This window comes from Ailuropoda melanoleuca, chromosome 2 (genome assembly GCF_002007445.2).
Source record: "Ailuropoda melanoleuca isolate Jingjing chromosome 2, ASM200744v2, whole genome shotgun sequence".
Taxonomy (NCBI): domain Eukaryota; kingdom Metazoa; phylum Chordata; class Mammalia; order Carnivora; family Ursidae; genus Ailuropoda; species Ailuropoda melanoleuca.
Window position 1 is genome coordinate 27355400 of NC_048219.1, and position 12773 is coordinate 27368172.

Sequence of the window (12773 nt, forward strand, 5' to 3'; positions counted from 1 at the left end):
TCCCTGCTCAGCAGGTGCCTGCTTCTCCCTCTGCCCCTCCCTCTGCTTATGCACGCGCTCTCTCTCTCTCTGTCAAATAAATAAATAAAATCTTAAAAAAGGATGATACATTTGTGGACTCAGATGCAAAATAATAGTTATAAATTTGGAAGCCTGGCATTGGACTTTGGTATCAATGGCAAGTTAGAACTTGCCAAGGCTTAAGGAAATACAAATTTTAGTACTTCACGTGGTGTGGTTTTTACTATTTTACAAAGGCTAGAATCAGAGTTGTAAGATAATCCATTGACCATGATGTAAGAATATTTTTCTTTGAGTGGCTTAGGGGTCATGATATTGGTACCTGGTAGAAGGAAGCAGAATCATAACTTACTACTTGTTTCTTCAGTTAACAATATCTATATAATTATAATGTAAGTGTTCTTTATTTAATTTTCAAGTTTTAAAAACCATTGGCATGGGCAACTTTATTATGGTTTCAAGATAAAGTATAAATATTGTTTGCCCTACCAATGTAAAAGTAAATGCCTAGGTACTGGAAAAGACTGAGGATACTAATAAAAAGACATATTATTATAAGTTGAGAGAGAAGAAATATATTTATGTGTATTGTTTGGAATTACAAAGTTAACCTCCTCTGATTTAACAAAGTAGGTAAGAAGTGGTATGGTTGAGCTGAATTCTCATTATCATAACAGGAAGTAAAAAAAAAAACAATATCTGTGGTTGGTAAATAGGGAAAGAGTAGTATAATAACTGTAACAAATGGGGGCGCCTGGGTGGCACAGCGGTTAAGTGTCTGCCTTCGGCTCAGGGCATGATCCCGGCGTTATGGGATCAAGCCCCACATCAGGCTCCTCCACTGTGAGCCTTCTTCTTCCTCTCCCACTCCCCCTGCTTGTGTTCCCTCTCTCGCATCTGTCTCTCTCTCTGTCAAATAAATAAATAAAATCTTTAAAAAAAATAAATAACTGTAACAAATGAATAATAGAAGAGATTATCTCTGAGGAACAAGGCTTGGAAAGGGAAGTGAGGTTGACCAGGGCATTAAAATTATTTTCATGTATTACATGGTAATATTTTATAAATATATTAAAACCATAAATTAGTCATACTTTCTAAATGCAGTAATTCCCCTTGTGAGATTCTGTGCCCAAAAAATTATCTAAAATGTAAAATATACTTTGTACATGAAAGTGTTTATTGCAGTATTACTTAAATTTAACACAAAAATTCAGAGGTAACCAAAATGCCCAGCTATAGGTGAAAGGTTTATGTTATACTGATTAGATATATGCATCTTTTTTAGAACGTTTTTTTTTTTTTTTTTTAAAGATTTTATTTATCTATTTGACAGAGATAGAGACAGCCAGTGAGAGAGGGAACACAAGCAGGAGCAGTGGGAGAGGAAGAAGCAGGCTCACAGCAGAGGAGCCTGATGTGGAGGTCTGTGATTCGTCAGTCTTACACAGCCCTGAGCTGAAGGCAGACGCTCAACCGCTGTGCCACCCAGGCGCCCCTAGAACGTTTTTTAAATTATTTTTTATTATTATTTTTTATTAACAGTGCATTATTTGTTTCAGGGATACAGGTCTGTGATTCGTCAGTCTTACACAATACACAACGCTTTCCACAACACATACCCTCCTCAATGTCTATCACCCAGCCACCTCATCCCTCCCACCCCTTTCCACTCCAGCAACCCTCAGTTTTTCCTGAGATTAAGAGTCTCTTATGGTTTGTCTTTCTCTCTGGTTTCATCTTGTTTCATTTTTTCCTCTTTCCCTATTATCCTCTGCCTTGTTTCTCAAATTCCACATATCAGTGAGATCATATAATAATTGTCTTTCTCTGATTGACTTATTTCACTTAGCATAATACCCTCTAGTTCCATCCACGTCATTGCAAATGGCAAGATTTCATTTTTGATGGCTGAATAATATTCCACCGTGTATGTATGTATATCTATCTATCTATCTATCTATCTACCTACCTACCTACCTACCTCACATCTTCTTTATTCATCTGTCAATGGACCTCTGGGCTCTTTCCATAGTTGGGCTGTTGTGGACATTGCTGCTATAAACATTGGGGTGTAGATGCCCCTTCGGATTACTCCATTTGTATCTTTGGGGTAAATACCCAGTAGTGCAAATGCTGGGTTGTAGGGTAGCTCTATTTTTAACTTTTTGAGGAACATCCGTACTGTTTTCCGGAGTGTCTGCACCAGCTTGCATTCCCACCAACAGTGTAGGAGGGTTCCCCTTTCTCCTCATCCTTGCCAACATCTGTCATTTCTTGTCTGTTAATTTTAGCCATTCTGACTGGTGTGAGGTGGTATCTCATTGTGGTTTCGATTTATATTTCCCTGATGCCGAGTGATGCTGAGCACTTTTTCGTGGGTCTGTTGGCCATTTGGATGTCTTCTTTGCAGAAATATCTATTCATGTCTTCTGCCCATTTCTTGATTAGATTATTGGTTCCTTGGGTGTTGAGTTTGATAAGTTCTTCATAGATTTTAGATACTAGCCCTTTATCTGATATGTCATTTGCAAATACCTTCTCCCATTCTGTCAGTAGTCTTTGGTTTTGTCGGCTGCTTCCTTTGCTGTGCAAAAGCTTTTTATCTTGATGAAGTCCCAGTAGTTCATTTTTGCTTTTGTTTCCCTTGCCTTTGGCAATGTGTCTAGGAAGAAGTTGCCGTGGCTGAGGTCAGAAACGTTGCTGCCTATGTTCTCCTCAAGGATTTTGATGGGTTCCTGTCTCACATTTAGGTCTTTCATCCATTTTGAGTCTTTTTTTGTGGATGGTGTATGGAAGTGGTCCAGTTTCATTCTTCTGCATATGTCTGTCCAATTTTCCCAACACTGTTTGTTGAAGAGACTAGACTGTCTTTTTTCCATTGAATATTCTTTCCTGCTTTGTCGAAGATTAGTTGACCATAGAGTTGGGAGTCCATTTCGAGTTCTCTATTCTGTTCCATTGATCTATGTGTCTGATTTTGTGCCAATACCATAGTGTCTTGGTGATTACAGCTTTGTAATAGAGCTTGAAGTCCTGAATTGTGATGACACCAGCTTTGGTTTTCTTTTTCAACATTCCCCTGGCTATTTGGGGTCTTTTCTGGTTCCATACAAATTTTAGGATTATTTGTTCTAGCTCTGTGAAAGAAGTCGATGGTATTTTGATAGGGATTGCATTGAATGTGTAGATTGCTCTAGGTAGCATAGACATTTTGACAATTTGTCCTTCCAATCCATGACCTTGGAATGTTTTTCCATTTCTTTGTGTCTTCCTCAATTTCTTTCTTGAGCATTCTATAGTTTTCTGAATACAGATCCTTTGCCTCTTTGGTTAGATTTATTCCTAGGTATCTTATGGTTTTGGGTATGATTGTAAATGGGATCAACCCTTAATTTCTTTTTTTTCTGTCTCGTTGTTGGTGTATAGAAATGCAACTGATTTCTGTGCATTGACTTTATATCCTGCCACTTTACTGAATTCCTGTATGAGTTCTAGCAGTTTTGGGGTGGAGTCTTTTGGGTTTTCCACATAAAGTATCAGAGACCTGGCAGGCCATTAAGGACTGACATGATACATTCGGAGTACTAAGTGAAAAAAAATTCAGCCAAGAATACTTTATCCAGCTAGGCTGTCAATGAAAATAGGAGAGATAAAATCCTTCCAGGACAAACAACAACTAAAAGAATTTGCAATCACCAAACCAGCCCTACAAAAAATATTGAAAGCGGTCCTCTAAGCAAAGAGAAAGTCCAAAAGTAACATAGACCAGAACGGAACAGAGACAATATACAGTTAACCGTCACCTTACCGGCAAGACAATGGCACTAAATTCATATCTTTCAATAGTTAACCTGAATGTAAATGGGCTAAATGCCCCAATCAAAAGACATAGGATATCAGATTGGATAAAAAGCAAGACCCATCAATATGCTGTCTGCAGGAGACTCATTTTAGACCCAAAGACACCTCCAGATTTAAAGTGAGGGGGTGGAAAACCATTTATCATGCTAGTGGACATCAAAAGAAAGCTGGGGTGGCAATCCTTATATCAGACAAATTAGATCTTAAACCAAAGCCTTTAATAAGAGATGAGAAAGGACACTATGTCATACATACTTAAAGGGTCTATCCAACAAGATCTAACAATTGTAAATATTTATGCCCCTAACATGGGAGCAGCCAATTATATAAGCCAATTAATAACAAAATCAAAGAAACACATCAACAATAATACAATCATAGTAGGGGACTTTAACACCCCCTCACTGAAATGGACAGATCATCTAAGCAGATCAACAAGGAAACAAGGGCTTTAAATGACAAACTGGACCAGATGGACTTCACAGATATATTCAGAACATCATCCCAAAGCAACAGAATACACATTCTTCTCTAGTGCACATGGAACATTCTCCAGAAGAGATCACATCCTGGGTCACAAATCAGGTCTCAACTGATACCTAAAGATTGGGATCATTCCCTGCATATTTTCGGACCACAGTGCTTTGAAAAAAGAACTCAAATAGGTGGAGGCTAAAGAGCATCCTTCTAAAGAATGAATGGGTCAACCAGGAAATTAAAGAAGAATTAAAAAAGTCATGGAAACAAATGAAAATGAAAACAATTGTTCAAAATCTTTGGGATTCAGCAAAGGCAGTCCTAAGAGGGAAGTAAGTAGCAATATAAGTCTTTCTCAAGAAACAAGAAAGGTCTCGAACACACAACCTAACCCTACACTTAAAGGAGTCTTACTGTTGTTACCTATAGTTTTTTTTTTGCCTTTTGTTGTAAAAGAAAAATGTTTTTATTTATATTATTAATTCAGTATTCAATGTCAGTATGAAAGATCACTATCATTATTCAGTTCAATCAAAATTACTAAAACTGCCATTTTATTTTCTCCATATCTGTTGTTTTACTATCTTATATTTCCATTTGGACTTGGTTTTCTTGCTGAAATGCATCCTTTTAGTAGTTCTCTTAGGGGAGCTCTGTGGTTGGTAAACTCCATTAGCCTTTGTATGTCTCAAATTTTTATATTTTGCCATCCCTCTTGAGTAATTCATTGGTTACAGAATTTTAAGTTAACAGATTTTTTCCCCCTCCCTTTTCTCTTTGTTCTCTCCTTCCTTACTTTCTTCCTTTTACCTCCCCTTAGGAAGTACTTTGAAGATATGACTCCATTGTCTTTTGGCATCTCCTTCAGTCTGTTTTTTTTTCTTTTTTTCTTTTTTTTTTCAGTCTTGGGCTTTTAGGATTTTCTTTTTATCCTTAATTTTGTGCAAGCTGTTACTAAAGTTTTCTGTGAGTTTTTGTAGTCAGGTTTATTGAGGTATAATTTATATACAGTAAAATCCACCTTTCCAGACATACACTTTAGTGAGTGTAGATGAACAGATATAGTCAGGTAACCACTACCAAAATCAGCATACACAATATTTCCATCATGTCTAAACCCTGCTTCATGTCCTTTTGTATTTAATCCTCTCCCCTTATCTTCTGCCCCTGGCAACTGTCAATCTGATTTCTTTCCCAATAGTTTTGTATTTTCCAGAAGGTTTTATAAATGGAATCTCACATTTGTATTTGGCTTATTTCATTTAGCATAATGCTTTTGAGATTCATCCATATGATTGATTGTATGTACATATTGTAGTTTATACATTTACAAGCAATGTATGAAAAGTTCCAATTATTCTGGATCCTTGCCAGACTTGATATTGCCTTAAAAAATTTTGTGTGTGTGCTTTTCTAATGAATGTGTTGTAGCATCTCATTGTAATTTCAGTTTGCATTTCCCTAATGGCTAATGATATTCAGCATCATTTCATATGCTTATTTGTCATCTGTAACTCTTCTTTTGCCCATTTAAAAACTGAGTTTTTCTTAATGAGTTTTTAGTACTTTATAAATTTTGGACACACGTCCTTTATTGGATAGTGCATTTTTCAAGTATTATATTCCAGTGCATGGCTTGTCTTTTCATTTTCTTAACTGTCTTTCAAGGAGTATAGTTTTAAATTTGGTAAGTCGAGTTTATCAGTTTTTCTTTTATAGTTTATACTTTAGTTTCCTAAGAAAAATTTTACCTTAACCCAAAGTTACAAAAATTTTCTCCTATATTTTTTTCTAGAAGTTTTATAATTGTAGCTCTTACATATAGATCTATAATTCATTTTGAGTTAATAATATTTGCACAGCAAGTGAGGTTTTGGGGAGTAAGAATTTCCTGTTCTTGTCAAGATTCTTCTAGCTGAACTAAAAATCAACTTGACATGAGACAGATTAATAGGAGAAAATAAAATTTAATTCATACATATGCGGAGTCTATACAGACATGGAAATTCCAAAGACAGGCAAAGTGAGGTATATATGTCATTCTGAACTAAGGAAAATGGGGTGGTAGGAGTCTGGGACTTCAGAGGGAAGTAATGCAATTCACAGGAAGATGAAAAGAGTTAATGTTCAAATGTTTTCTGGGCCATCCAGAAACAATGTGACATAGAGAACTTTGATCAAGCAGGCCTGTGTAGGTTCCTTCATGTCTGCCATACCTAGTCCACAGTATAATGTAGTTATCTATGGTGATAGCTTTCTTCCCAGATCAGGTCCTTTATTTAAATTTTTTGTAGGCAGTTGTGTGGGAGGTAAAGAGCTATTCCTGAATCTGCTGGGTTTTAATAGCTTGTTAACCCAAAATAATCTTCATGCCAAAGTGGCGCATCTGAGGGGCAGCCTGCCCTTGGCCCCTACAGAGAGGTAAGACTCAAAAGTTCTTTTTTTTTTGCTTATGGATATCCGGTTGTTCAGCACAATTTGTTAAAAAGACTATCCTTTGCCATTGAATTACCTTGATATTGTTTTTGAATATTAGTTTGTATTCTGTGTATAGATCTCTTTCTCTATTATTCCATTGATCTATATGTGTACATATATGGGATTTAGTTTTATTTTTGCTGCCTAGTGCCAAAAGTGTACTTTTTTTAAAAAAAGATTTTATTTATTTATTTGACAGAGATAGAGACAGCTGGCGAGAGAGGGAACACAAACAGGGGGAGTGGGAGAGGAAGAAGCAGGCTCACAGCAGAGGAGCCTCATGTGGGGCTCGATCCCATAATGCCGGGATCACGCCCTGAGCTGAAGGCAGACGCTTAACCGCTGTGCCACCCAGGCGCCCCCAAAAGTGTACTTTTGATCTGAAAACACATTTCTTTCTTTAATTTGGAAAATTCTTGGTTATTATCTCTTTGAATATTACTTCTTTTTCATTCCCAACATTGTCTTCTTTTAGAACTCCTTTTTCATGTTAGAGCCTCTGAAATCAGTCTTGATCTCTGAACTGTTGTTTTGGGTAATCTTTCTTTGCCTTTTATGCTGGATCCTAGGGTACATTCTCTCTTCAAAAAACTCATTAATATAAGAGGAATATTAATGTGAATTGATTAATATTTACATGGGCATAACAAGGCTTACACTGTTATTAATTTTCAGCTTTTAGATTTAACTTTGGAACAAGGCAAGAAAACAATTAAAATTTAAGCAGAGAATGTAAATATTAACCTTGCAAGTGAAATCATTTTTATCTTTGAAAAATGCTTTTTGTTCCTCTTCAGTCATTTGCAACCTTATGTTTGCAGACATGTTTATCTTCTCTCAGCTGTTCTTTGGGTATCCTAAATCTAGTCCTTGTGAATTGAGAGCATAGTTGTGTAGCATAATGATGGGTATGAAGGACCAATTGAAGCTGCTGTAAACCTTCCGGAGGCTTTCCACTACAATTAGAATAAACTCCAAATTCCTTTGGCCAACAAGATCCTATATGACTTAGTACCTAAAGATTTCTTTGACCTTATCTCTTACTGCTCTTACTGTAGCTTTAGCTACATTGATCACCTTTGTGACCTCTGAACCCATCAAACTTATTTCTAATTCTTGGTTTTTGTACTTACTGTTCCTAGACCTGGAATGCTATTCTTTGCAGATCTTAGCTGGTTGGATCTTCTCTTCATTCAGGTCTGTTGTCAAATGTTTCTGCCTCAAAGGATTTTTCCCTGACCCTCTTAAGCTAAGGAAATATTCTCTCCCCTTTTCCCATCAATCTTTTACATTACCTTCCTAGTTTTATTTTCTTCAAAACATTTATTACTAACTTTACTAACTGATGTTGTTTGTGCTCCTCCTTTAGAATATAAGCTCTGTGAGGGCAAGATTTATCTGGCTGAACTCTGTGTACCAGCCTTTAGAACATTAGTCTGGCACATTGGAGAAGCTTAATAAAAAAACCTGTGGATTGAAGGAATCAGTAAATTGATATGATGTCTCTAGGAGTAATTTTGTTTGTCATTTTGTGGAAAAGTACCTGGAGGGAAGGAGTCCTGAGAGAACACTTCTATTAATAAAAATGCTGTGCTTATTCCTGACTTCTTGTTCCCCCTGGGACTTGGAGACAAGAGTAAATACTATCGAGGTCAACCTAAGTAAGAGTGTTTCTGAGGCCTCGGTGTCTCTGATCCTTGAGAAAGAAATACCATGGGTCACTCATACAGATTATTTGGGAAGTTTCTGTAATTTTGTATCTTTGAAAAAAATTTTTTTAACTATTTCTCTTTGTCACCTTCTCTACTGAAATCTTCCTTATTTTGTATCTTTAAATTGTGGTCGCCTGGGTTAACCCAGATGAACTTTTGGTTAACTTACATTTCTTATATAGATTTATCAAAAGACAAAGTAAATTTTAAGGTACCGTATTAATAATGTGTAGGTTATTAATAAACTGCAATCATTTTCTAGTTTTATTTTTATTAATAATTTTGTGATGTCACTAATAAAGTTGTAGGCCTCAAATACAATGGAGTTCGATTTTTTTTTTAATGTGGAGGTTTATCTCAGTCTAAGAGTATAGGTGCATACTCACTATTAACTTAGAAAAAAAATGTATTTAGACATTTTTAAACCACCATCTCTTGCCAATTTTCTATCCCCACGAGTATTTTTTTTTTAAAAAGATTTTATTTATTTGTTTGACAGAGATAGAGACAGCCAGCGAGAGAGGGAACACAAGCAGGGGGAGTTGGGAGAGGAAGAAGCAGGCTCATAGTGGAGGAGCCTGATGTGGGGCTCAATCCCAGAACGCCGGGATCACGCCCTGAGCCGAAGGCAGACACTTAACGACTGTGCCATCCAGGGCCCCAATCCCCACAAATATTTTGAAGAAAAATTGTAGGTGGATTACAGGAGGGAAAAAAAGAGATTTTAAAATAGTAATCTCTCAAAGAATATAAATAAATAATAAGACATCTATTAAAAAATGATAGGTATCCTGTAAATATTTGTGGAATGACTGGGAGTCTGTCAGGTTTTGTACATCTTAGATCATATTTTACTAATATGTGTATCTCTTTCTCTTTTTTGGACCAGTATCTAACAGTACATATCATGTGGTAAAGGTGTGATTGATCAATCAATGTGTAGTAATTGTTTCAGATTTTAGTGGCTTGCTATTATTCCTCATGGCCATAAAAATTACACAGTTTATAATCTTTAGTATTTCTGAAGCAGGTCACTTTTTTATCTGTAAAATAAGAAGAAAAAAAAATGTTTCCTAACCAGTGTGTTTCCAGGGAAGGAGGGACTTCATTGGTGTTTTCATTGTCATCAATAATTTTCTTGTATTGTTTTTTGAGTTAAAGATGTCATATCGTGGTTTGGATTTTTAGTCTCTTTTTACAATTGTGAATCTTTTTGGTAAATTAAATTTATTTTGTATCTGTCTATGAGCAAAGGAGCCATGGTATTGCTGCTTTTGCAAAGTAATTTTTCACCCAATGAGAAAGTAAAGTGGAAGTAGTTACGAAGAGGTGATTTAAGACCAATATCTAGTATTTATTTATTTATCTATTTTAAAAGATTTTTTTGAGAGAGAGATGGGAGTATGCGTGCTCAGGGTGGGGAGCAGAGGGAGAGGGAGTAGAGAGTCTTAAGCAGACTCCCTGCTGACCATGGAGGTTGATGCAGGGCTCAGTCTCACAACCCTGAGATCACAACCTGAGCTGAAACCCAGATTTGGATGCTTAATGGACTGCACCACCCAGGCACCCCTACAGTATTTATTGAGCACTCACTGCATGCTAGGCCATATTCATTGTTTAACGTGCACTATTTCATTTCTTCTTGACTACAACTCTGTGAGATTCATACTGTTCTTGTCCCCATTTTACATATGAGGAAACTGAGAGTCACCAAGGGTGTTAGTAACTTGCCAAAGATCAAACATGTAGTTGATTAGTGGCTGAACCCAGGTCTGAATTCAGCTGTATCTTCTCTAGGTCCCATGTCTTAAAAAAGCAATAAACTGCCTCTTGAACTTTCTGAAGTTATATGGTAAATCTCACAGATGTTGTAAACTGAGGAAATGACCTTTTATGAAGTACTCCTGCTTAACTGTAGTTTATTACAAAGAACACCAAGGGACTATCCAAATTCTTTTGATAGCTTGAGGTTTGGTTATATGTTAATATTCACAAATATTAATATTACTTGAACCATTTGTTTGGAATTCCATTTGAGTTATTTGTGAGGATAAACATGCTTTGAAACAAAAGGAAGCTGTTATATAGATAATAAGCTGTATTTGAATTGAATTTAAAGATGGCTGTAAGCACTTTGAAGAACAAAGTTAAAATTCCAAACTTAAGGTGGAAAATTGCAAATTACTATATATATGTATATATTTTAAAGGCAGTATGATATATGGGAAGACTAGGAGATTGAAAGATCTGCTTTCTAGATCTTATTTTGCCGCTATTTTACCTTGTGTCTTTTGAGAGTCACTTCACCTCTACTCCTAACCTTCAGTTTCTTCACCTGTGAAATAAATATCCCAAAGTTCAGGGAAATGATACCTGCTCTGTTAGCCTAGTGGCACTGATCTGATGATTATCTGATCAAGGTCATGTAAAATTGCTTTGTAAGCTATTGATACAAGCTTTTGACATTCTTGCCAGGTCATTTAAGCTCAGAAGCAAGAATTGGTATCTATTTTATTTATATGGATTCTGTAGTGGTCTTGAGACTTATAGAATTAATTCAGTGGACTCATTGTATTGAATGTTCTCATAGAGAAGTACCTGTGTAAACAAATATATAACAGACTTTATGAGTTCAAGAGCTCCAGATTAAATTTTCAATGAAAGCTTGTCTTTGTCAGATTCTCCTATTGTTTTATTTTTGCCGGTATCTACACCTGTGGAATGCTGCTTGTTTGTAGATGAGGTGGTACCTGACAGTCTAAACTAAATCACTCGTTAGGATTGATAGAGATTTACCTTAGAAAAATTTTTTAAAGAAAGTAGATGCTTACAGGATAACACATATTTTATAATATAAAGGGGTGTAGTGAGGAATCTGAGTGTGATTGAGACAGGGAGGAGAAGGTTTTTAGGTGGTAGAAGCAATAAGGTAATATCTGTGGAAAAATAACCAGTAATAGATTATCCATAAATAATCCAGTCTCTAATAGGGAGATCCCCAAAGGGATAATGAATGAATGCCTTGAGTACCAAGCCAATATAGTTTTTACCTTTGAGTTGTATGCCCCAGGGCAATCTTATGAAACATAAACATTGTGCTCTCGTTAGAACTTTAGAGGAATGATATTGTGTACTCTCCATTATAGATGGAAGAAAATCTTCCATCTCTTTTACCTCTCTTTCTCCTCCCCCAGGTTAAAAGATGAAAAATTATACAAATCTTACTCTAAAATCTTTGATAAAGCAAAGAAAATCCTGTAATATTTGGCTCATCATTATATGTATATGTACATTATGACAGTAATAGTTGCAAGTTTTTGAGAACACACTCTGTGCCATGTGCTGTTAGGCATTTTGTATAAATTCTATCATTTATTCTTCACAACAGGTCTGAAATTTGTAATTTCCCCCATTTTACACAGGTATTGAAGCTCACAGAAGTCAAATAACTTACTCCCAAATCACATAATAGTGATTGAACTAGTATTCAGACCTATACCTCTGTGACTCCATAATTTCAGACCTATACCTCTGTGACTCCATAATTTGTGATTTTCTTTTTCCCCCAAAATACCATACTGCTTCCTGGATATGGAGATTTTTTGTTTTTATAGATCTGGCCCAGCAGCTCAAATATACAGCTAGATTTGGCTAATCCTGGGGCTAGAGTCCTGTCCCTAAATGTATTTGGCAGATGATAATGTTCAGGTGAACATGGCTGTCAGCCACAAAGCTTCTCTGAGTTTCGTGGGGAGGTGTTCCCTTCACTTGTGGACCCTACTGTAAACATAGCTTCCTACTTCACTCAAGGAATCTGTGACCCATCATTGAACTGTTCTGTGGACAGACTCCAGTTTTCCAGAGAGTAAGCGTTAAGTTTTCTGATGAGGATTTCTGCATTTTCTGTTATTTCTTTCAGAAATATCAGAAGAAGCATACACATGTCTAGGGAATCTATCTCCCATTATGGAACAGTTCCTGTTGGGAAGTTCTTTTGTAATTCTAAACTGAGGAAAATCTCTTCCTAATGAAAGGCTGATTTGTCACTCTTCCATTTAAAAAATATTTGAATTAGAAAGTGCTTAGTCAAGAGCATTTGCAGCCAACAGAAAAAAACCTAATATGAATTTAAATAAGCCTTATGTTATGTTTCATATTTGTCTCACCCAAAATTACAAAACATAAATCCTGTGATACTACCTTTCCCATAAATTTTCTGCC

General features: G+C 36.1%; 1 protein-coding gene across 3 annotated transcripts in view; it reads left to right on the top strand.

The window, feature by feature from the left end:
• Positions 1 to 12773, top strand: part of ZFYVE9 (zinc finger FYVE-type containing 9) — a 176386-nt gene that overhangs the window by 119902 nt on the left and 43711 nt on the right. The gene's annotated exons all lie outside the window — the stretch shown is intronic.